Source organism: Heteronotia binoei, chromosome 9 (assembly GCF_032191835.1).
Source record: "Heteronotia binoei isolate CCM8104 ecotype False Entrance Well chromosome 9, APGP_CSIRO_Hbin_v1, whole genome shotgun sequence".
Classification (NCBI taxonomy): domain Eukaryota; kingdom Metazoa; phylum Chordata; class Lepidosauria; order Squamata; family Gekkonidae; genus Heteronotia; species Heteronotia binoei.
In genome coordinates this window covers 100,025,769-100,051,471 of record NC_083231.1, presented here as the reverse complement: position 1 = coordinate 100,051,471, position 25,703 = coordinate 100,025,769, and the positions used below count along the sequence as shown (strand labels likewise).

Genomic DNA, 25,703 nt, shown 5'->3' with positions numbered 1-25,703 from the left:
CACTCTGCATTTATGTACAATCTGGAGATTCAGCGTGTTCCAGAAACCTTTCTGGGTGTGATCACACATGCTAAATAATGCAGTTTCAACCCACTTTTGCATTTTAAACAATTTTATTGATAACATAATTTCCATTTATAATATATATTAATGGAACCCACTTTCAATGTACTTTCAAATCCAGTTGGAAAGTGCATTGAAATTGGATTGAAACTGCATTATATAGTATGTGTGATTGCATCCTTAACATAATTCTTAACAGGCATTATGTGCATAATAGGCTGGTCTGTGAGAGTAAAGCCAACAGTATCTTGCCTAAGGTCACTTAGGAAGCAAACCTAGGCAGGTCTACTTTGTAATAAGTCCCATTTCATTCAATGGGATGTGTGTATGTGTTAAGTACCTTCAAAAGTCACTTCCAACTTATGGTGACCCTAGCAAAAAAAGTCCTCTAACTTCCTGAAAACTGAAAAGCATTCTTTTCAGGGCTTTAGTTCAAGGGAAGAATGACACATCTATATTTTGATGATTCTTGTGAGACTTAAAAAAAAATTACAAAAAACCTAGTTGCTGAGGATTTAATTTGAAGAAAAAGACCCATTCCCCACTTGCCTTGTTCCAGTCTCGTTTTTTTTTTTTTTTAGAGAAGCCATGTTGGATCAGGCCAACGGCCCATCAAGTCCAACACTCTGTGTCACACAGTGGCAAAAAATGTTATATACACACATACACTGTGGCTAATAGCCACTGATGGACCTCTGCTCCATATTTTTATCTAAACCCCTCTTGAAGGTGGCTATACTTGTGGCCGCCACCACCTCCTGTGGCAGTGAATTCCACATGTTAATCACCCTTTGGGTGAAGAAGTACTTCCTTTTATCCGTTTTAACCTGTCTGCTCAGCAATTTCATCGAATGCCCACGAGTTCTTGTATTGTGAGAAAGGGAGAAAAGTACTTCTTTCTCTACTTTCTCCATTCCATGCATTATCTTGTAAACCTCTATCATGTCACCCCGCAGTCGACGTTTCTCCAAGCTAAAGAGTCCCAAGCGTTTCAACCTTTCTTCATAGGGAAAGTGCTCCAGCCCTTTAATCATTCTAGTTGCCCTTCTCTGCACCTTCTCTAAAGCTATAATATCCTTTTTGAGGTGCGGCGACCAGAACTGCACACAGTACTCCAAATGAGACCGCACCATCGATTTATACAGGGGCATTATGATACTGGCTGATTTGTTTTCAATTCCCTTCCTAATAATTCCCAGCATGGCATTGGCCTTTTTTATTGCAAACGCACACTGTCTTGACACTTTCAGTGAGTTATCTATCATGACCCCAAGATCTCTCTCTTGATCAGTCTCTGCCAGTTCACACCCCATCAACTTGTATTTGTAGCTGGGATTCTTAGCCCCAATGTGCATTACTTTGCACTTGGCCACATTGAACCGCATCTGCCACGTTGACGCCCACTCACCCAGCCTCAACAGATCCCTTTGGAGTTCCTCACAATCCTCTCTGGTTCTCACCACCCTGAACAATTTAGTGTCATCCGCAAACTTGGCCACTTCACTGCTCACTCCCAACTCTAAATCATTTATGAACAAGTTAAAGAGCATGGGACCCAGTACCGAGCCCTGTGGCACCCCACTGCTTACCGTCCTCCACTGCGAAGACTGCCCATTTATACTCACTCTCTGCTTCCTATTACTCAGCCAGTTTTTGATCCACAGGAGGACCTGTCCTTTTACTCCATGATTCTCAAGCTTTCTAAGGAGCCTTTGATGAGGAACTTTATCAAAAGCTTTCTGGAAGTCAAGGTAAACAACATCTATCGGGTCTCCTTTGTCCACATGTTTGTTCACCCCCTCAAAGAAATGCAACAGGTTAGTGAGGCAAGATCTTCCCTTGCAGAACCCATGCTGAGTCTTCCTCAATAACCCGTGTTCATCAATGTGCCTACTCATTCTGTCCTTGATAATGGTTTCTACCAACTTTCCCGGTATTGAAGTCAGACTGACTGGCCTGTAATTTCGTTGCTCCTTTTCCCGTGGCATTTCTGCTGGATTTCACACAAGCTGCCCCTTTTCAAGTTCCCTCTGCAGCAGGCAGAAACCGGTTTCCAGAGGATCCTGCCTGCTGTGGAGGGAACATGAAAAGAGGCAGGGCAACTCACTGCCCCTGGGGCAGCTTGTGCGAAATCCAGCAGAAGCGCCACAGGAAAAGAAGCAACACAAGAACAAGGCGAGTTGGGGAATTCGTCAAAGACTGGCATGGGGCAAGAGAGTCTTCCATACTCTTTCACTGGGGCTATCTTCCCACTGAAATTTCCCACCGCAAAATTGGTTTTATACTGTTGGGTCAGTTTATGGATAACCACAGGGCTTTTTTTTGTAGAAAAAGCCCAGCAGGAGCTCCCCCATATGTTTCCAGTGCTGAAGCCATTGGGGAGGCATTTAAAGATGCCTCTCCATGCCTTCCCCAGTGTTCCAGCCAGAGCCCTGGCCAGCCCAGCCGGAGCTCTACTCCTGTGCACTCCTTCCCACGCAAAAGCCCTGGATAGCCACGTTTTCTCCCCTTGTGGAGGCTGGCCTATGGAAAAGGGATTTAGAAGCCTCTCATACCAATCTCCTCCTCCAGTTTGTGGCATCTGAGGCCATATTTTGTGCAAAATTAAAAGGCCAGTTTGAACAATCATTTTGTAAAAACAGCTTCTCTTCACAAAAACATAGTTCTTCCCTAAAATGTGACATGGACCAGAGATCTCCCAGCCCAAACTTCCTAACCATTATACTCCTTCAGTTTCCAAATTAAATTGCCCCTTCCCTGCTCTCACTTGTTCTTCGCTTTGTCTTTTCTAACCAAATTGTCCCCTCAGTTTAAAGTGAAAGGTGGGTGGTTTTTAAAATGAATTTTGAATCATTCTCTGCTAGTCTGAAAAGGAGGTCACTAACAGATCCCAGTTTCTCACACAGCAGTCTCTCACTGGGGCTGAATTTACCTAAATGGCCATGATTCACTCTCTCACCCCCCTTAGGCCACTTTTTGATCTGGGACAGGCAATTAAGAGCCAAGCTTTCTCCAAGCCCCGTTGCTATAGCCTGCCGTTCCACTCTGGTAGCCTCAGAAACCAGGGCCAAGGAAGGCATATTACTCAACCATGCTCCTTCACAGCTGCTCTTTATTGAGGGACAGGATGACCCAAGGTCAGCTTTCAGATTTATAGGCTCAATGGAGGCTGCTGTTTGAACAAGGGCAGTTAATGCTGACTGGAATCAAGGTGGGGAGTGAGAGGAAGCAACTGTTTCTGACAGTCGCTCAATGGAAAAACTTTAACAATACTTCTCTATTAGATAAAGGTAGGGATGCCAGGTCTGTGTTGGAAAAAACCTGGGGACTTTGGGGTGGATCTGGGAGAGGGCAAGGTTTGGGGAGGGGCCTCAGCATGATACACTGTCGAAGAGTCCACCCTTCAAAGCAGCCATTTTCTCCAGGGGAGCTGATCTCTGCCAGCAGGAGATCAAAGTGGGAGATCTCCAGGCCCCACCTGGAGGCTGGCAACCCTGGGTGTATCATTTTTATCTTGGTGTAGGAGGGGAGACACACTGTGCCTCTGTTGGCCCCTTTTCAGACATGCAAGTGGTAGGCCATGGCCTGTGACTGAAGGAGAGGGAGCCCAAATGTTTTGACACAGCAATCGCAAGTTGTCTTCCTGGGCATGAAACACAGGTTTGGATCCAGCCACCTTTTCCCTCAGGGCAAACATATGAACCCCAGCAATGGGACACAGGGCCCCTCATCCTTGGCAGGTTTTGTATGTGTACAAAAATGGAGCAGGAAAAAACTAGGGTTGCTAGCCTCCAGATGGGAGCTGTTGATCTCCTGGGATTTCAGGTGATCTTCCAGCGACAGAAATAAGTTCCTCTTGGAGAAAATGGCCTGGCTGAAACTCCTTCTCCCACTGCACAACTCTCCAGAGCGTAATCAGGCTTCACAGTGCTTTTTAAGCCAATCAGAAACCTTGCTGGGCAAAAAGTCCCACCTGGTCCCCCCTTCTAAAAATGTTTGGTGAGCACTTAGAAAGGTGCTGGTGGGCATCATGATACTCACAGGTACCTTGTTGGGAACCCTGATATAAAGTGCCCTACACTGACTGTGGGTGGCCTGTTTTTGCAACAGGCACTTCATTATCGCATATGTTGATATCTGCAGTGACACAGACATGATATTAATAAAGAAAATTCTAGAAAAGGTCTCAAAAAGCAGTGACACACCAAGCTAAACACATCCTAAAAGCCTTGTATAGCATCGCTCTTGCAGCTCTATACCCCCGCACCGGTTTTCATTGCCTGCCTAAAATGGTTGAAATAAGAGGGTTATCAAAACACCTGGCAAGTGCATTAAAGGGCTAGTGGGCTGTGTTCTGTTTGGCAGTCTGGAAGTTCTGTTGGCCTGTGATAAGGATGGGGTAGGTGGGAGAACCATTCTCAAGAATCATCTAGGAAATGTTCACTCCACAGGTCTGAAACCCATATCTTCCCTGTTCTTAAATTAAGAGAATCGCTGCCTCATTGCAAACATTTCAGTTTTCCAGCCACCTTGCTACATACAGACGTCATCCTCTGCTACTCTCATGGAAAACAGTCACAAACTCCCTGGTTAATATTCCATTAAAATACAGGAGGGCTCTAACAGCATGGTCTTCAGAGTCTATTTAGTAAAAACTTGTTTTCTGCCAGCATTAATTCTGACAGGCTTTCAGGATATGATGAATCAATAGGCGAGAATACATAATCTCAAATTCTACCCTGCTGGCTGACCTCACAAGTTAAGTAAGCAGCTACGAACACTGGAGAAGATCTGGCTTGGATTTATTTACTTCTAAAGATCTATGCTGGCCAGCAGCAGTATGTCATGAACAATACCCAAACCTAACAGCCAATTTCCTCCTTAGCTTGAACAATATGGCACAGTCTAGACAAAAACTTGTTTGTTGTGCTAAAAACAGGAGGTTACTCAGGTTCAACCCCCCTCCACCCTTTAGGGTGCGCATGCAATTATCTCCATAATTCTTATTAACAATCCTACCAGTAAAGGAAGAAAGGTACCCCATATTGCCAATGGCAGGCTAAGAGGAGATCTGAACTAGGCTGTGCTGGCTTACTTATGTCTAGCTCTCACAACAGGAAATGATGAAGGAGATGTCTATCTGGGCTGCACCAGTTCTGTTTGAAGGTGGACACATGAAAGTGTATTTTAACTCCTCACTTTAAAGACAACCTAAATATAGAAAACGAGCATGCCAGAAGGAAATGGGGGGGCTGCAATTTTCATCTTGATATTTATGAACAGATTTTTATTTTACTTTTTTGCATGGAGGAGCATTCATAAGAACATAAGAGAAGCCATGTTAGATCAGGCCAATGGCCCATCCAGTCCAACATTCTGTGTCACACAGCGGCCAAAATATACACACACACACACACTGTGGCTAATAGCCACTGATGGACCTCTGCTCCATATTTTTATCTAACCCCCTCTTGAAGGTGGCCATGCTTGTGGCCGCCACCACCTCCTGTGGCAGTGAATTCCACATGTTAATCACCCTTTGGGTGAAGAAGTACTTCCTTTTATCCGTTTTAACCTGTCTGCTCAGCAATTTCATTGAATGTCCACGAGTTCTTGTATTGTGAGAAAGGGAGAAAAGTACTTCTTTCTCTACTTTCTTCAGAGATGTGAACCCCTTCCTACCATCTGAAGTAGCAGAAATACAGACGTTTATGTCATCTAATGACGGTTCTCTAGATTACCTTGACATCTACACTGCCAAAGGAAGAACTGCTCCCTCCACCAATGTGTGGGACAGAGGATACCTCTCTCCTGGAAGGGAACATAACAACATCTTCCCACCTGCAGATGTGACCCACAACCATGACCACACTTTGTCAGCCTGGTGACATTCTGGCTTATGAACCATATAAGGCTTCTGCCAAGTAAAAAAAGGCTGAGAAGTGTTTCCAAAAATGTATATGAACAACAGTGAAAAAACTATCTGCTGAAGCACGTTACAAAGGTTCACTTTTAGCGACACATGAGGAAGTCACACTATTTACTGAAACAGATATATCAGCTTTTTTAATATATATAAAGTGTCTATATTAACATTTCTCAAACTTCCGGTACCTGACAGAAACTTTTGTCAGGTTTTTTAAAAGGAAGCACACTCACACTTGAATAGTTTTATTTTTAGAATGCACAATAAGAACATCAGAGATGCCCTGTAGGATCGAGGCAGTGGCCCATCTAGTCTATATCCTGATTCACACAGCAGTCAAACAGCTTCCTTAGGGAGCAAGAAATAGGGCATAGGGCAAGGCCTCCCTCATGATGTTGCCTTATAACATCATCCATTATCCAGAGCTTTACTGCTTTCAGATGGGCAGGTTCCCTATAGCTACCCTATAGCTATAGCTACCACCACTATAGCTACCACCTATAGCTACCACCACTAGTAGCCATCTCCAGGAACCTGTCTAATTAACTTTCGAGAGCCATCTGTGCTAATAGCCATGTTTATGTATGTCCACTAGCAGTGAATCTCACAATTTGGTTACTCACTGAGTAAAGAAGCTTCCTTTTGTCCGACTTGCATCTATTGCCTAATTAGTTCATTGGTTGCCCTTGTGTTCTAGTATTATGGGAGCAGGAGAAAAAGCTCTCTCTTCAAGATCCCATGCATAAGTAGTATCACCCACGCTCATTGAAGCCAAGCACTTTGCTGGAAACCTTCTTGGTCTTAAAGGGGCTACTAGATTCAAATCTTGTTTTTTTTTAGAAGACTGCAGATTTATACCCCGCCCTTCTCTCTGAATCAGAGACTCAGAGTGGCTTACAGTCTCCTATATTTTCTCCCCCACAACAGACATCCTGTGAGGTAGGTGGGGCTGAGAGAGCTCTCACAGCAGCTGCCTTTTCAAGGACAACTCCTGCAATAGCTATGGCTAACCCAAGGCCATTCCAGAAGCTGCAAGCGGAGGAGTGGGGAATCAAACCCGGTTCTCTCAGATAAGAGTCCGCACACTTAACCACTGCACCAAACTTGCTCTCTTTTATGGCAGACCAACCTGGGCATCCACCTGAAACTTCTTCAGGTGATGGGAACATTGCTGTTGAAGCAACTACATGATAAACACAGAAGCACCATCTTACATCAGAAGAAGACCAGATGCTACACATTCCATTCAAGTAGGGTTGCCATTCCCTAGTTGGGGGCAGAGGATCCCCTGGTTTGGAGACCCTCCCTCTGCTTCAAGGTTAGCAGAAAGTGTGTATGTGTGTGGGGAATGTCCGCTAGGCATTCCATTATACCCTATGGAGACCGCTCCCCCTAGGATTTAATGGAGAATCAATCCATGGGACACTGGGGAGGCCTGTTTTTTGAGTTAGAGGCACCAAATTTTTAGCATAGCATCTGGTACCTCTCCTCAACCCTCCCTTAAGTTTCAATAAGATTGGACCAGGGGGTTCAATTCTTGTTGTACAGTCGCACAGTCTGACTCTTTGCGACCCCATGGACAAAGTCATGCCAGGCCCTCCTGTCTTCCACCATCCTCCAAAGTCTGCTCAAATTCGTGTTTGTTACATCAGTAGCACTGTCCAGCCATCTCCTCTTTTGCCGTCCCCTTCTTCTTTTGCCTTCTGTCTTTCCCAGCATCAGGATCTTCTCCAGTGAGTGCTCCCTTCTCATTTGCTGGCCAAAATATTTGAGCTTCAGCTTCAGCATCTGACCTTCCAGTGAACAGTCTGGGTTGATTTCCCTTAGGACTGACTGACTGGATCTTATTGCAGTCCAAGGGACTCTCAAGAGTCTTCTCCAGCACCACATCTCAAAACCATCCATTCTTCTGTGCTTGGCCTTCCTTATTCTGTTCTATGATTCTATTATTCAATTCTATGACCCCCCAAAGAAGGTGCTCCTATCTTTCATTATTTCCCACTGGAGGAAGGCATTTAAAAGGAATGCGGTCCCTTTAAATGTGATGGCCAGAACTCCCTTTGGAGTTCAATTATGCTTGTCACAACCTTGCTCCTGGCTCCACCCCCCAAGCCCCCAGATATCTCCGGCAACCCTACATTCATGATTATTATCTGCCTCTTACAACACACCACAGCAGAACCTAATCTGGTAGCCCAAGGTAGCCCAATTTCATCATATCTCAAAAGTTAAGCAGGGTTGGCCCTGGATAGTGTTTGGATGGGAGACCTCAAAGAAATACCAGGGTTGTGATGCAGAGGCAGGCAATGGCAAACCACTTCTGAACATCTCTTGCCTGCAAAACCCAATGGGGTCACCATGAATCAGCTGTGACTTGACGGCACACACACACAAAAGACACAATCACATTTGTTCCAATTGTTTACATGAGGGGGTCACACTTAAAGGTCTTACATGAGGCTTTGTCAAAAGTACACTTTTCACCTCATTAAGTGATATCAATGGGCTTGAACTGGAGCGAAGTCTGCATAGGACTGCACTCTTAGTCACCTGCTCATTCTCCAATAAGGTACCACCAGCAGCCTGCAACCTGACATCCACATAGTACAATCTCTACCTAAAATAAACAGACACAAATTTAACGTGAGTACTGCATCTACGCAAGCTAGCTGGGCTCCATCAGAGGTGGCAAAAAGGAGTCTAATATCGTGGTAGATGACTCACTGAAAATGTCAAGACAGTGTGCGATTGCTATAAAAAAGGCCAACGCCATGCTGGGAATTATTAGGAAGGGAATTGAGAACAAATCAGCCAGTATCATAATGCCCCTGTATAAATCGATGGTGCGGTCTCATTTGGAATACTGTGTGCATTATAATATTGGAAAAAGTCCAGAAAAGGGCAACTAGAATGATTAAAGGTTTGGAACACTTTCCCTATGAAGAAAGGTTAAAACGCTTGGGGCTCTTTAGCTTGGAGAAATGTCGACTGCGGGGTGACATGATAGAGGTTTACAAGATTATGCACGGGATGGAGAAAGTAGAGAAAGTTCTTTTCTCCCTTTCTCACAATACAAGAACTCGTGGGCATTCGATGAAATTGCTGAGCAGACAGGTTAAAACGGATAAAAGGAAGTACTTCTTCACCCAAAGGGTGATTAACATGTGAAATTCACTGCCACAGGAGGTGGTGGCGGCCACAAGCATAGCCACCTTCAAGAGGGGTTTAGATAAAAATATGGAGCGCACAGGTCCATCAGTGACTATTAGCCACAGTGTGTGTGTGTGTGTGTGTGTGTGTACATATATATATACACACACACTAGGGCAACTAGAATGATTAAAGGTTTGGAACACTTTCCCTATGAAGAAAGGTTAAAACGCTTGGGGCTCTTTAGCTTGGAGAAATGTTGACTGCGGGGTGACATGATAGAGGTTTACAAGATTATGCATGAGATGGAGAAAGTAGAGAAAGAAGTTCTTTTCTCCCTTTCTCACAATACAAGAACTCGTGGGCATTCGATGAAATTGCTGAGCAGTCAGGTAAAAACAGATAAAAGGAAGTACTTCTTCACCCAAAGGGTGATTACCATGTTGAATTCACTGCCACAGGAGGTGGTGGTGGCTACAAACATAGACAGCTTCAAGAGGGGGTTAGATAAAAATATGGAGCAGAGGTCCATCAGTGGCATATATAATTTTTTTGGCCACTGTGTAACACAGAGTGTTGGAATGGATGGGCCATTGGCCTGACTCAACATGGCTTCTCTTATGTTCTTAATATACTTAGACTTGAAAGAATTTGCACAAGCACTTTTTCAGGACTGCAACATTGGCATTTTACTCATTCAAGGAACTGTGACCATTTCTGACTACCTTATATATTTTTCAAGACTGAATTATGAAATAAACATTTTTAAGAACCGGATGGATATCTATTTGTACGTATGAATTGTGGGTGTATTTCTTTGACGCTTACTTTGTAAATCATGAAATATGGTCAGAGATAATTTTCTCTAACTTTTACATTAATGTTTTTTTCAGCATCATAGGTTGAATTTGTGTAAGATTATGGATTAGTTAATTATTCACAGCTGCTGTTACACCTGACCTGGATAGGCCAGGCTAGCCCAATTTCATTAGATCTTGGAAGTTAGGTAGGATCAGCCCTGGCTAATATTTGGATGGAAGACCTCCAAGGAATACCAGGATCATGATGCAGAGGCAGGCAATGATGAAACACCTCTGAGCTCTCCTGGCTTAAAAACTCCATGGGGTCACCAAGCCAGCTGTGACTTGATGGCACTTTCCACTACCAGGACACACACCTGCTGACCTGGAAGTCACCATTATCTGGAACAATAGAAAATCAAAGGGACACTCAAGCAAGAAGCTGCTGAATTACACTTAAACCCAGGGATGGAATTCTAGCAGGAGCTCCTTTGCTTATTGGGCCACCCCCCCCCCCCAATGTAGCCAATCCTCCAAGAGCTTACAAGGCCCTTTTTTGTAAGCTCTTGGACGATTGGTTACATCAGGAGTGTGTGGCCTAATATGCAAAAGGAGCTCCTACTAGAATTCCACCCCTGCTTAAGCCTACTATTAACCACACCTTAAACAGTATGTTTGGGGGGCAGCCACATTGGTCAGCAGTGGAACAACTAGATTTGAATCCAGTAGCATCCTACAGACCAAGAAGATTTGGGAGCATAGGCTTTCTAGAGCAATGCTCTTTTCATCAGATACAAGTCAGAATGGAGATCTCCAAGGGATGTTTCAAGTAGTATATCTTTTGTAACTACTGCAGGTGTGCAGTTAATGTTAATTCTGCGGTGATTGTTTTCAGTGGCAACAGACAGTCACTGTGCTTACCTTGTATAATTTTGAGTTTTGTACAGTAATGTTATAAGCTACATGACTTGCATTTCATGGCCTTTTAACTCACTGTTCACAATTTTTCCCTTCCACAAGGAAAGCATGCACTATATATCTCAAATACTGCCAACTGAGAATTCACTCCATGCGCCTGATGAAATGGGCTTCAATCCATAATGGCTTATGCCTTAATACATCTGTTAGTACATTCCACCAAATTCCTCGTTGTTCTGGAAGGCAAGCAATTATTTTGAGTCTCTGTGCCAGAAAGACTGATTGGACCTTGCTGGGTGCCGACTGGAAGAAAGCAAGACCAGAACAGAACATCAAGCAGAGATACAGCAGGCAGGCAGTATATACTGTGGGTTTTGCATGAGCTTAATTATTTTTTGGAAGTTATATGGAGGAAAGATATTTTTTAACACACTTGCTGAATCTGGAAAGGGAAAAAAGTTGGCTTTGAATTCAGCCCAAGGCATTTATGCCAATGAAATATTACTAGCTTAACTGTTCTTTGCTACATATGGTGAATTTCCAGATCTGCAGACTATGGCAATGAAAGCTGTTTTACCAGTGAAGGAGTGCCTGGAGGATAGACATTCGTCAGGGCACTGACAGTAACTGTACACTGAGTTTTGCTGATTTAATAAGTAACTACATAGCTGTTATTAGAATACCAGTCATAACAAGTCTTTGTTTTAGGAAAACAGCTGCAGAGTTCAAAAGCCACAATACAAATTCAAAAAGAAATATATTTGCATGTGCACACATTATGATTATATCTAATGGCTATTTTCATTGACAGATTACTTAAGGGGTCTCCGACCATTTGGAGCATGTGGGCACCTTTGAAATTCTGACACAGGATGATGGGTATAGCCACAAAATGGCTGCTGTGGGGGAGGAGCTAGCCACAAAATGGCTGCCATGAGAGGTGCAGCCAGTAACAAAATCAGAGGGAGTAACTCATCAACATTTCTGGTAGAAGCTTTGTTAAATGAACATATTTTTAAAAAATATTTTTTTCTTGTATAGATCTTCAATCGCAGTGAAGAATTTTGTGTTGTGGTCATAGCTGTTGCCAAAGCAAATTTTAGGATCTCCAGTGGCCAACAGCCCCACCACACCCCACCCACTTTAAAAAACACTTGACAGGTGCCAGGAAAGGTATTGGTGAGCCCCGTGGCACACATGGGTGTCATATTGGGCACCCTTTCATTACCTGCTCAAAAGCTTTCTCTGCACAGATTTTCACTCTTAAAAAGATGTCATATTTCTTCAGGTTAAATATTTCCTTGTGTAGCGGCCTATATCAACTGTCAATTTAAATACAATTGCTAACTTATAACACCTATGAGAGAGGGATTCAGCTATATCACCATTGTGCACTGAGTTGTCCTTTACTGTCAAATAGGGATCCCTAAATAAGTAAAGCTGGATTACACCTAAAGTCTCTCTAATCCAGACTCTGTCACCAAAGCAGCATCCTTCACAAACATACTTTCCAGGCTAGTCTATATAATAGAACAAGAGTTTAAGATAACAAGTTTATATTGCAAAAGCAGGACACCAACAGTTCACTTGGTTACATCTCACCACTCACGTTTGAAACTTGACACCCACCCAAAGAATCTCACGCCAATAAGAGTGTCTTCTATTAGCAGAAGTCTCCTGGGTCCAGAGCAGGGAGGTGGAATTCCACCTACTATCACAGATGCCTTGAAGAGGGGCAGAAAGAAAGGGCAGGGCAATGGAAGCTGGAAAAGGCCCAGACATGGAAATACAATATAAATATTGCCAAATTGCCCCCACCTGTTTTCCATATTTTAGCTTCATTTATTAAATTTGCTTGCCACGGGTCCCTAGCTCAGCCTGAGGATAACATCAGGACCGAAGAACACAATGCTGCCAAGACCCTATTCTTGCGTACAAATCAGGCATGTTCTAGATCCTTCAAGTATTGAATACAAATCTAATTACCAAAATTCAATGAATACTTAAAAAAAGGAGGAAGAGCCCCAAACTAATGGTTGGTCAGGACTTCCATCATGAGGAAAAAGGAAGTGTCATGTTCCACCCCTTCCTTTTTTATTTTAGGGACACAGGTTTTAAAGAGACACTGAAAAAGCAGCCAAAATTACAGCCTGCCTTCTAACTTCCTGCCGCCTTCTTCCTTGATGGATTCAAAGAGAAGTTTCAGAAACAGTTTAATCATGGTCTATAAGCAACTGAGGGAAATGAAATACACTATAGGAGAGGTCTCTTCATATCTGGCAGACTTAATGAGATCAAATGGATGGAAATTGCTGCTGTGACATCTAAGTGGTTACAAGACCTAGATTTTCAAGCAGGGCTAATTAACGTGGATAAAAATACAGAAGAATGTAGCAGTTCCTCTATTCCTTGGACTCCCTTATACTCAGAACTGGGAGGCATGCTGGAGCTCAACATCACCTCAGCAGCCTGTTGCCAGCTCAATATTTCAAAAACCAAAAAGGGGACATCGCAGAGCTAGCACCATGAGCAGCTAACCATATTCTGAAAGGTGTTGACATTTGGTTGTATGCATTGGAGACAAAAAGGCAGAGGAAAGAATCAAGAGAGGGTTTTAAAAAAAACTGGGACAGATTCCTTATGGAAGAGTAGGACTGATTTCGTAGTATGCTTGTTCCAGTGTGGAGAGCCCTTTTGCTACCAGGGCTTTGCTCTGTTTTTGCACAAATTGCCCTGGAGCTGTGAGTTGGCGCGCCACTATTCCACAGCAAGCGGGATACACTGACAAGCAGTTTCCGCTTGCTGAGGAATAGCGGTGCACCAAATCGCAGCTCCGAGGAAACTTGTGCGAAAATGGAGCGAAGCCCCGGTAGCAAAAGGGCTCTCCACCCCGGAACAAGCGTAGTGCGAAATTGCTCTAGGTTTTTATATCCTGCTTTTCTCTGCCTTAAGCAGTGGTGAAGAAGAGAAAGAGAAGGAGGAAAGACTGGATTTATATCCTGCCCTTCACTACCCAAAGGAGTCTCAGAGCGGCTTACAATCTCCTTTCCCTTCTCTTCCCCACAACAAACACCCTGTGAGGTAGGTGGAGATGAGAGGGCTCTAACAGAAACTGCTCTTGAGAGGCACAGCTCTGTGAAAACTTGTGACTGACTCAAGGTCACATCAGTAGGTGCATATGGAGGAGTGGGGAAACAAACCTGGCTCTCCCAGATAAAAGTCCACACACTTAATCATGCACCAAGCTTGCTTACAATCACCTTTCCTTCCTCTCCCCACAAAAGGCACCTTGCGAGGTAGGTGGGGCTGAGAGAGTTCTGAGAGAACCGTGACTGGCTCAAGGTCACTCAACAGGTTTCATGTGGAGGAGGAGCGGGGAATCAAACCTGGTTCTCTAGATTAGAGTCCCTACACTGAGTCAAGAAAAGATACCCCTGCTATGGAAGTAGCAAAAAGCGAGGTGGCAATGGTATCCACTTGTCCCGTTCTTGCACCACTATTGCATCAGCACAGAAGTGCTGATGAACACAGAGCCCCTCCCCATGGACCAGCAGTCCCTCCTTCATAGCTGAGCTGTGGTTAAAGAGACACCATGGTTCAGCTGTGTGGGGGGCGGAAGCCTTGAAAGGGCTGGAAGGAGGGGAATGGGGAGCTGAGTGGCACCATTTTGAAAACACAGCTTAGCTCTGCCCCCATCCTCAGATGGGCTATGACTGCAGGATCCTGGCCCACACAAACACTTTGCCCGCAGCCACCACAAACTTCCTCCTTTGAGTCGCCTCAGAGGAAAAAGTCCCAGAAACCTCAGAAGTCATGCTCAGAAATAGCAGAATGTCAAGAGGGAGCTTCTGCAAAATGCATGGACATCCGGCAGCCCGCACATGAAAATCTGCATGTGGAAAGAGCCTAGAGTTGCCAATCCTACATGGAGGTTATATGTGATGTACTGTACCTTTAAGAACATTGTTAATCATGCACACCTGTGTTGAAATATTGATGGGAGAATAGTCCATGAGCACATTGCAAGACTTTTTGAAAATTATAACTTAATTGGAATCTTGCCATGCTCTGATAGAGCTATTGAAAGCTGGTCAAAGCTTCTAGTGAAACGAGGGAATATAAAGTATTACCTCATCGCTGTGTTATGCTGTGTACATAACATATTTGGAATTGGGACTATTCAGAAACACTACGGGGTCTCCTCAGGAGCAACTGGACTGAGGATTCCTTTGAATGTGGAAGGACTGATTGTTGACTATGTGGGACCGCTTATTATGAACTTTCCAGATTGTGTCCTTTCTTTGTTTTCACTTTAGGTGTTCTGTATATCAGGGTATGTTTATACGATGGTTTGTCTGAGAGTGTTTGTAATAATATAGAAGTGTGTTTTGTATATCTGTATAAGTATCCTTATGCTTCTTTGGAGGATGGTTATCATGGAACCTTAGGGATTTCTCTCATCAATCTCCAGTTGGGGGCAGAAGATCCCCTGGTTTGGAGGCCCTCCCCCCACTTCAGGGTTAGCAGAAAGTGGAGGGTGGGAATGTCTGCTGGATACTCCATTATATTTTATGGAGACTGGTCCCCAGAGGGTACAATGGAGAATTGATTCACCGGTATCTGGGGCTGTTTTTTGAGATAGAGGCACCAAAATTTCTGTATAGCATCTGATGCCTCTCCTTACCCCCCCCCCCCAAGTTTCAAAAAGACTGTACCAGGGGGTCCGATTCTATGAGTCCCCATCCTCCATTATTTCCAATGGAGGAAAGGCATTTAAAAAGAATGCAGTCCCTTTAAATATGATGGCCAGAACTCCCTTTGGAGTTCAATTGTCCTTACCACACCCTTGCTCCTGGCTCCACCCCCCAAAGTCTCCAGATATTTCCTGAGTCAGACCTGGCAACCCTAAAACAGGCCAGTACGACAATTCTTGCATTTTCTGTAATGACAAATAATACTGAACAGTGATTTTCTTAGGAAGAGCTGGAAGGCAGTTTCAGACAATATGCAGAAGCAAAAACAAGGTGCTGGATCCCACAGATCTATTCTGCTAATGGCGGTGCTTTCATTTGGTGCAAGAAAACACAAAAGTCTCTTTGCTAGTGGAAGAGCTCTTATGTCAAAAGTTGACCATTACAATATACGCTCAGTTGAGAGCTTACAGCCCCTTGCCTTAGACTTTCACGATAACATGCCTGCAGATATAGTTGTGAATGTGATATTCACATTTTTAGGATCTGATCGACTAGTGTTTTTTATATTTTCTGTTGGATGCTTCAATTATTGTGCCTCTTGCCCCCAGAAATGTAATAGGCTACCTCACAATGACTCCCAGCCCCAACATCATTTTATCTATACAAACCTTTTTTTTAGCTTTCTACACATGAGGCCTTAAGATCATGGCTTGAGCACTTTATTTCTTTCCTTCCCAGCCTGATTAAGAGTTGTACAGAACTCAGAAGTTGCACACTGCTCTGTGTCATATGTGTTGGCCTTAACAATAATGCAAAAAGCAGAGAATATTTCGGTTTACTTTTTTTTTTTTTTGCTCAGGCACACCTATGCTTTTTTTTAAAAAATTTCTACATTCCTGTCCTTACTCTCTCTCTCTCACTACCACCCATTGGCATAAGGGCAGTGATTGGATCCTGCACCACTTTCACGTGACCCAAATCAGCATGCTTGCTGTGCAGATTCAGCAAAGCAGCTGTGTTTGTCTTCCATGCAGTCAGCTCTTCAACAGCAAGCTTCTGAAAGCAAAGTGAACCACAGGCTGAATGCATAGTAGTTACCTCAGAATGAATTTGCCACAATCTGGTTAGCTGATTTAAAAAAACGACATTTATTTACTTCATTTACATCACTGTTTTCTTCCCAATGTTGATCCAAAGTAGCTTACAGCATTATTGTCCCCACCTCCATTTTATTTTCACAATAACCCTGCTATCTGGGCCAAGGTCACCCAGCAAACTTCTATGGCAGAATGGCGATTCGAACCCAGGTCTCCCAGATTGTAATCCAACACTCTAAACCATTACACTATTCTTACTGTCTTTTATGCCATGCTAATTAGGTCATACAAATTAATCCAAAAAGCCCTCAAATGTGTCCCTGGTCTACTATTTAGAGGCTACTGTCAGACAGAAGCGTGCTTGCACACTGTCCAGGCATCTCCACACTATGCTGCCATAAATCTAGTATTTAATGAACTGATCTGCACTAATGTCGTAAAAATGCTCCTGAATTATAAAAATTTTGTTCACAGGCATGCTTGTGAGCAAGAGAGAGAGAGATCTATCACCCACAGGGAGAAAAGCTTTACACATCCAAAAACAGCAAGGAGAAAACTTGGCATTTCATTGAATATAAAGTCACTGACAATACAATCCAACTAGAGTTACACCTTCTAATCCCTTTGAAGTCAATGGGCTTAGAAGGCCATGACTTTGCTAAGGATTGCATTGTGAGCTGTAGAGTTACTGCTCAAATTTATCACGACTAGCCCTAGAATCTTTCTTCCCAATGTCCAGTTTTTTAAGACAAGAGGTTTTCCCTTCCTTTTAATACAGAGGAATACTAAGTCATGTTTCCCACCTTGCAGTCTACCATATCATCTCTTGTTCCCCATATGGGCAGAGCTATCTCAGAAGCCATGGAAGGGGTCTTAAAGGATGAAACGAATGCCAGCTCCCTTCCTTGGTCTTGTGCTGGGCACCATGGAAGTGTAGGGAGCTGAAAGGCATAGACTTACTACAACTAAAGTAACTCCATTCTTTTCACCTCCAGCCACTTATGCATTCCATCCATAGCAGTAGGGTCTGGACTAGCCCTATCCACCCCACCTCCTGGCAGTGCAGGTACTACTGCAATGCAGGATCAGACCGCCTCTGACTGAAAGAAGGGCTGCTGGGGCCACCAGCTTCCTAACTTCCTCCTGCAAAACATCTGGAGAGGCACAGCCTCAGCAAAAAGTTTTGGGAGCGTCGCCCAAGAAGTATGCTCCAGTTTGAATGGCATACTTGACAAACTATTGACGAACCATGATGGAATAGCAACATTGGGGGGTGAGAATCACAACTGAGCATACTTCTGCTCAGTGTTCGTGGATGTTATTTGGCAGAACTTAAAAAGAGCTCCATGGGTGCCAACAAACAGGGAACAGAGGCTGAGGCCTTCCACTGATTTTGCCTCCTGGCACTGGGATTCAGAGCTAACCACATCTGAAAATGGAGGTTCCCTTCAGTCACCATGGCTATACCACTGATAGACGAATCTAATCCTCTTTTAAAGCTGTGTATGCAGAGGAAAGAGACAGAAAGTCCACCATCTCGTTATTATGAATCATTATAGCAACAGCTCCTTTTAAGGCATAGATGGTACAGTCCTCCCAAGGTGCCCCCTACCACTTCCTGCCTGTATCACTGAGTTTCCCAAACACCGACTCCCCTTCCTACCTGTCTGCAGCCCCTCTGTGGGCACTGAGCTGTCTATAGCAGGCTCCTGTGTGTAAGGGACTAAGTAACTTGCCCTATCGTATTTCATCAAATCACACCTTGCTCCGACAACCCCTCCCCTTACAAAAATATCTACTTGTTCTCCTACTAACCTTGAGAGTTCACATGAGTATGAAATTCAGCAACTTGTCCCAAGGTCACTTGAGCATGTTTCTGAGTGCGGCGGTGACACCAGTCCCTGCATGCAAACCCAAGGCCACTAGAGTTAAGACACAACCACAGCACTGCAGAGTTTAATGAAGGCACTTAGCAGACTGGCCTGAGAATGGGTGCGTAGCAGACCAGCCTGAGAATTAAATTATAATGTACTGTATGGTAAAATTTGTACCCAAAAAGGCCCGTAGGGTGGCATGGCAGGCAGAATGTGGATGTCATGTTTTTTTCCGTCTCTCTCTCTCTCTCTCTCTCTCTCCTTCCCCTTCCCTTTTTCCTGGTACCAAATTCAATCAAAGCGCCCTCATAAAGACAGATACTATTAAAAGCAGTCATTAAAATTTGGGAGTCTTAGCGAAAGGACGTCACCAGACTATGGTTTGTTTTCTACAGGCTCGATGTCTTGTTCCCCCATCACCTGTGCAGAGGAAGTATTTCTATGCTGTGACAGTGGTGTTGCCATGGTAATGACTCTTCTCCACTGGATGGCGGGGGGGGGGGGAGAAAAAAAAAACCACACACACACTGCAGCAAAAAAAAAGGGGGGGGGGACAAAGGGTTTAATCCAAAAGCAAGTTCTCCCACCCCTGTTTTTACATAGCTCCCATTTATTTTAATGGGACATGTACAGAAAAACTTCCCCCAGAACTGAGTCCAAATCATATGCATTCTTTACTTTCAAAGCCCCCAAAGAAGGCAATGTATCTACCCCTCCTTTTAAAAACTTCTAAGTTTTATCCATTAATGTTTTTCTTTTCATCTTAAAGACTAGCCTCCAGAAATGTGCATTTGTAAAAAATCTTAAAATCCAATGCCCACCAGCAAATAAAGACGAAAACAAACAATTAGATAAGGCCCCACAAACACAAATTGTTGGCACAGCTTAGCTTTGCAGTAGACCAGCTAGCTTTTGAAACAAGAAGAGGAAACTCAATGTTGTTCCTTTAAAGATAAAGAAGTAACACTTTTTTTTTGTACGGGAGGAAATGGAACAAAATTTTCTAGATTCAGTTGTCTCAGTCACAAAGAAATGGGGGACATTTGCTACAGGAACAGAAGTTATTTCACCATCACTTGCAGTCAGATTTGACACCCCCATGTATGAACAGAAACACTGGCCATTCCCCCTACTTTATCTACCCATTGTAACTAAGCCGCATCCACACAATGGGAAATTAAACAATTGTAATCCCTCTTGTATGTGCTTAGCTGGAAGCTAGAACTCTTTTCATATTTTATACTTCATCTCCCGTGAATGGATACAGCAGAGTGTAGGTATGTACAGAGTTTTACCTCACCCTTCTTCTCAAGGGATGATATATCTGGTCTTCATCTGCATTTCATTCTCACAACAACCCTGCAAGGTAGGTTAAGCTGAAAGTCAGCAACTGGCCCAAGGTCAACCAATAGCTCTAAACCCAGGTTTTCCAGACACTCTGACTGCTACACCAGGTTGCCTTTCATTTATCACAGTATCAGCAGCAGCACAGGGAAAACAAAGCTGAAGATCTTGGGGTCTGCAGAATATCAGTTTGCACAAACATATCTTGCAAAGGAGCTGTCTCTAAAAACCTGCAGAGACGCATTCTGACCTTTGGGGGGGGGGGGGGAGAAGAGTTCCCTCCGCGCTGTATTTCAGAATAAATTATCCAGCTGTCAAAGTCGCCTATAAACAGTTTGTAGACATGTCACGCATCTGGGCCTCAGTCCAATCGGTTTCATTGCCCCCTCCCCCCGGGGTCGCCTGGCATTATAAATTTTCTCCAGGTCCTACCAATTCCTTCTAAGGGAAAATAACCCCAGAAGGCACAACAGATTTTTTTTGGGGGGGGAGGGGGGGACCGGGATTTTTAAAAAGGGGGGATGAGGAAGAAAACGCGATTTCCAGCTGATTTCCAATCACATCAGGAAAAGGGCAACCATCTCCCCCCCCCCTTCAAAAGCACCCCCCAAATCCACAAGATCGCTTAGGGGGGAGAGCAAAAGCCGCAATATGCCTCCTATGGGGCGGGGGCAGGAGGCCATAACGCTCCCCACGCACGTCTGCTAACTCTTCCCCCTCCCGATTTCCACCGCCACCACAAACACGCGTCTGCAAACCCTTTTCACATGGCCCTGGCTAACCCCACTCGCCAGAACCTCTGCAGAAACCGAGAACTGCGAAGACAAATCAAAGGATCCCACTTCCTTGCCGAGTTCACCTTTACCGGGCAGGTGGGCTCTTCCTCCAACACCCAGAGCAACGTTTAAAAAGAGCTGTTCCATATTGGGGCGGGGGGGGGGGGAGACAGAGAAAGAAAGGCGGGAAACCAGCCTGTTATTTCCTGCCAGCGTCCTTATTGTCTAGCCTGCAAGTTGTTCCTCTCCCGCCTTTCTCCCTGCAGACACCCCAGCCCGGGGAATCAACCGCCTTATTGTGTCTGCCCGCCAGCCTCCAGACGCAGCCTGTCTACCAGCCCCGCTCCTCGCCTTCCCTTCCCCAGCGCCCGCCTCACCTCCGGCAGCTGCAGCCCGGGCAAAAGGCGGGATGACCTTGCCGAGAAAGCCGTCATCGGGGCCGGGTGGAAACCAGCCACTCCTCTGCCCGCCGCGTCCCCTGCCCTGCCCAAAGCCATCCAGCGGCAAAAAGCAGGAGGAAGAAGCCCCAAAGCCGCCTCGGGGGGGTTGGAAGGAAGAGCCGCGAGGGAGCCGGAGGACTCTGCAGGCTGGCGGCGGCTTCTCCCAGCCAGCGTTGGGTGCCGTCCGGGGCGGCGCAGGTGCCTTTCGGGGGCGTTTCTGCCGGCGCTGGGTGGTGCCTGCCGCCACCTCTAGCCGCTCCCGAGTCGCTGCCCGGCCAGCATCTGCTCCGCCTGGGCTGCTGCTTGCAGGGCGGAGGGAAAAGGGGGCTGGCGCGCGTCAGAGGGACGCATCGCCACTGGAAGTCGCCTGCCACCACTGGCGAGGGGAGGGGAGGGGAGGGAGAGAAAGCCGCTCGGGCTTCTTCTGAGACGTGACAGGAGAAGCTTTTCAGGGCGGGAGCGACACATGAACCAATGGGTGTTGGAAGCGTAAGAACATCAGACAAGCCATGTTGGATCAGGCCAATGGTCCATCCAGTCCAACACTCTGTTACACAGTGGCCAAAATACCCAGGCACCATCAGTGGGGCCAGGACACTAGAAGCCCTCCCACTGTGCCCCCCCCCAAGCACAGAGAATACAGAGCATCACTTGCCCCAGACAGAGAATTCCAACCATATGCTGTGGCTAATAGCCACTGATGGACCTCTGCTCCATATGCTTATCCAATCCCCTTTTGGAGCTGGCGCAATGATGAGAGCTGGTGGTAAAGTTGGCCAGCCACACAGACAGTTAGCCTGGCTGGGACTTGGGCAGGGGGCGAAACAACAAACGAGACTATGCCTCCTGGGAGCCCTTGATCCTTCCTGGAACATGGGCATGAATAACAGTGGTGTCTCTAGCCATGTGCAGAGTGCATTTCTCATTGACCTCTCCTCCAAGCAGAGTTGGAGGAAAGGCTGGAGGTCTGTTTTAAGGACAATCAGAAAAATCCTGAGCGATACCACTGTTAGTCTGTTGCAGGGGGGAAACAAACAAGAGTCTCATGAATGTTTAAAGCCAACAATATTTTATTCTAGTGTAAAACTTCATGGACTAGCCCACTTCTTCAGATGCTATGAGTGGAGGAATACAATCAATGTATTCTAAATTTAAATAGTATAATTTTATTTATTTATTTATTTCCATTTATATCCCGCCCTCCCTGCGAGTGGGCTCAGGGCATCTAACAAGCCAAAATGGCATCATATAAACACAATAATTAATACAAAATAATATTAAAACAGTAGACCTTTAAAATAAATTAATGGCACAAGAGCTTGTCTGGATTGAGCCAATAATCCAATATTATATCTTTTTGTCACATATTTAATGCACCCTTCCTTCAAGGAGTTGAGTGTCGCTGACGCAGTTTGCCCTCTTTGTTTTTCACTTCCAGGCCATCATAAAAAATGCGGAGGCACTTTAAGGACAACAGTGATGAAAATTCTTAATCGCAACTAATTGCATGCAGTGCTGCACAGAGGTATCTAAAAATGCCATTGTTGGAGACCCAAGATAGGGAAATGGTTCGAATATTGGTTGGGGAGATCCAGGTTCAAATCTCTGGTTGTTGTGAAATCTCACTGGGTGACCTAGACCCATTCATTCTCTTTCAATCTAACCTACCTCACAGTGTTGTTGTGAAGACTGCAAATGGAGGAGGAAAGGCCAATATATGCTTCACCAGTCTCCTTGGAAGGAAAGTAGGATATAACTGCTCTCAAAATAAATGTTGTGCATGTACATACATTTCAGTCTGTGCACTTGACCGTACTGTGATGTTCTTGTTGTATTCAGTGTCACTATTTTGGCATAGTTCGGTTGTCAGCTATGCTTTATTCGCAGTTTGCCTTTTCAATTCTGTTGCTTTGGATGGTGGTGATACAGATGCCTCTATTATTGCACTAACTGTACAGCAAGGGGCTTGGATGTGGTGCCTTGCCTAGTCTGGGGAGCACAGTCTCAGCTTGGTATCTAATAACGTTTGCACCATTGCCTTATCACGTATTACTGTGGCTCAATAACCTGAATAATTTCTTTGCATTCTAACAGATGTTCTGTTAACACTGTGCAACTTCCTAACAGGCTTAGTATCTGGTGAATTTGTAGAATTTTACTTTCACTGTCATGAAATCCCTCTCCTGCAGCCAGTCTACAGCAACTTTGGCTTTCTAACGACAAATTATTTATAGATGTGCGCATTTCCGATGTTGCCCATAAGGTCCCAGTTCTACCTGGCTGAGATTCTGGGTCTTCTCCCCCTCACTCTAAAGCTGTTTCTGAATCATGATTACACAGCTTGCCATCAAAATTTCTATTTATATCACAACAGCATCTTGAACATCAGCCTCTATTTATGTAGTAATCTGTTCCAGGATTTAGTAACAAGGGATGAGTTTTACAAAGTAATATCTATGATGATAATTACCCGCAGTTGATTCAGAAGCACGCCAACAAGTTTTATTTACTTATTTAGATTATTTGTATTCTGCCCTTTCCCAGAATGGGCTGAGGGCGGATAACATCATATTAAATAAGAATTCAGATTATACAATTAAAACAGATAAAATACAGTTAAAACAGATAAAAAGTATATATACTACATTGTGGATGGTGGTGTGGTTAAATACATTTTCAGCTTGCTGAGGTCTGTGACTGTAATTAAAATACATGATGGTAACATAGCAGAAATGATATCACTGTATAGAGGCCGGTCGATGGAATAGGACGCTTGCTGCCTCAACCAAAGGCCTGATGGGATAGCTCTGTTTTGCAGGCCCTGTAAAAAGGTAAACATTCAGTGAGGGCCCAGATCTCCATAGGGAGCTGATTCCACCAAGCCCTGGTTGAGGCAAGTCAGACATCTTTCGGGCCAGTTACGGTCAATAGGTATTGTGTACTAGATCTTAATGATCTTCAGGGCACATGTAGGGAGAGGTGGTCCCGTAAAAATGTTGGTTTTAGGCCACGTAAGGTTTTAAATGTCAAAGTTTCTCCTCTGCACACATTTATCTTTGCAGTCTGATCCTGGTGCTGGAAGGAAGCCTGAAACGAGATTATTTTCTTATCCCACTTTTTATCGAAGGTTGTTCAGGGACCACCCTGAACACCTTTAGAGAAAAAGTGGGATATGAATAATACAGTTTCCCTTTTATTTTCAACAATCCCATGAGGTAGGTTAGAATGAGAACTCTTGAGTGGCTCAAAATCATCCCAGCCATTTTTGTTGTCTTCCCAGGTTCCTACCCCAGGCCCTGCCCCTCCTCTCATTGTAGCAACAGGAGCAAAATCAGAGGGGGGAACTGGCACTGCACCAACACGGTGACATATCTTCATACCTGGCAGTGACATCACTGTATCTGCTTGACATTCTAGGTTTTATCATAGAGTTTTGGGTGAATCCTAAAGCATCGTGCCAATACAGTGATGCTAGAGCTGGGCTTCTGCCAAAAATGACATCACAGCATCGATGCAACGTTGTCTCGTGCCATTGCACTTCTTCTGTCTCCTAGGGGTTTCCTGCATTGGGCTGATAACTCTAGATCAGCCAGATCCTAGTCTAACACTTCAACCACTGTATCATGTTGACTCTAGCCATTTATCAAACCCAATATAGATGTGAAATGTCTAACTTTATTAATTATTTTTCTGTACAGAACCGCTCCCCTAAACTGATTTTCAAAGTGGCAGGATAAAAGATATGGATGCCTTATCTTTTCCAGCACAGGAAGAAAAGGAGCTTGAGACAGAAGTTGGTTTGAAGCAGGAGAAATATCTGAAGCAGAAAGGAGCCCTTCCTGGGCCATTCTTTCCCCTCTTTTTTAAGACTCACAACTTCCACCCAGCTGTTTGCATTTTAAAGACTGTGTCCCTGACCTAGATGGCCCAGGCTAGTTCAGTCTTCTCAGATCTCAAAAGCTAAACAGAGATGGCCTGGGTTACTATTTGGATGGGAGGCCACCATAGAAGTCCAGGGTTTCTACCCAGAGGCAGGCAATGGCAAACCACCTCTGAATGTCTCTTGGCTTGAGAAACTTCTGGGGCTGCCATAAGTTGGTTGTGACTTGACGGCACCCACCAGGGATGGAATTCTAGCAGGAACTCCTTTGCATATTAGGCCACACCCCCCTGATGTAGCCAATCCTCTAAGAGTTTACAAGGCTCTTTTTTGTAAACTCTTGGAGGATTGACTACACCAGGGGTGTGTGGCCTAATATGCGAAAGAGCTCCTGCTAGAATTCCACCCCTGACACCCACACACAGAAGGAAAGGTAAATGTGGATGGAATGTTGCGCCTACTTAGAGAATTTAGGTGGAGTTATATGTTGCATCAGAGAACATGAGTTGTCCCATCACTTAGGGTTGATGAATACAATGAAAGTGAAAGTGGCAAAGTGAAAGTGGCAGAGGGGAGGAAGGGTTTAACTTTCTTCTGCCCACAGTTCCTCCTGCAGCCCCTCAGCTTGTCAGTTTGGTCCTTGACTCCCCCCTCTCTGCTGGGCTCCATCAGTGGAAAGAAACTTCACTGTCACAAGAAATGTCTGAAGAAAGGAGATCCAGGGCAAAGGGTTAAGCATTA

General features: G+C 44.7%; 1 protein-coding gene across 1 annotated transcript in view; it reads right to left on the bottom strand.

Annotated features, from left to right (window-relative positions):
* The window catches only part of GPRIN3 (GPRIN family member 3), a 60,240-nt gene extending 38,989 nt beyond the window's left edge, over positions 1-21,251 (bottom strand). The window contains exon 1 of the mRNA XM_060247060.1: positions 21,020-21,251. The gene's annotated coding sequence lies outside the window, so the exon portion shown is untranslated. The remainder of the gene's footprint in view (positions 1-21,019) is intronic.
* Positions 21,252-25,703: the final 4,452 nt, after the last annotated feature.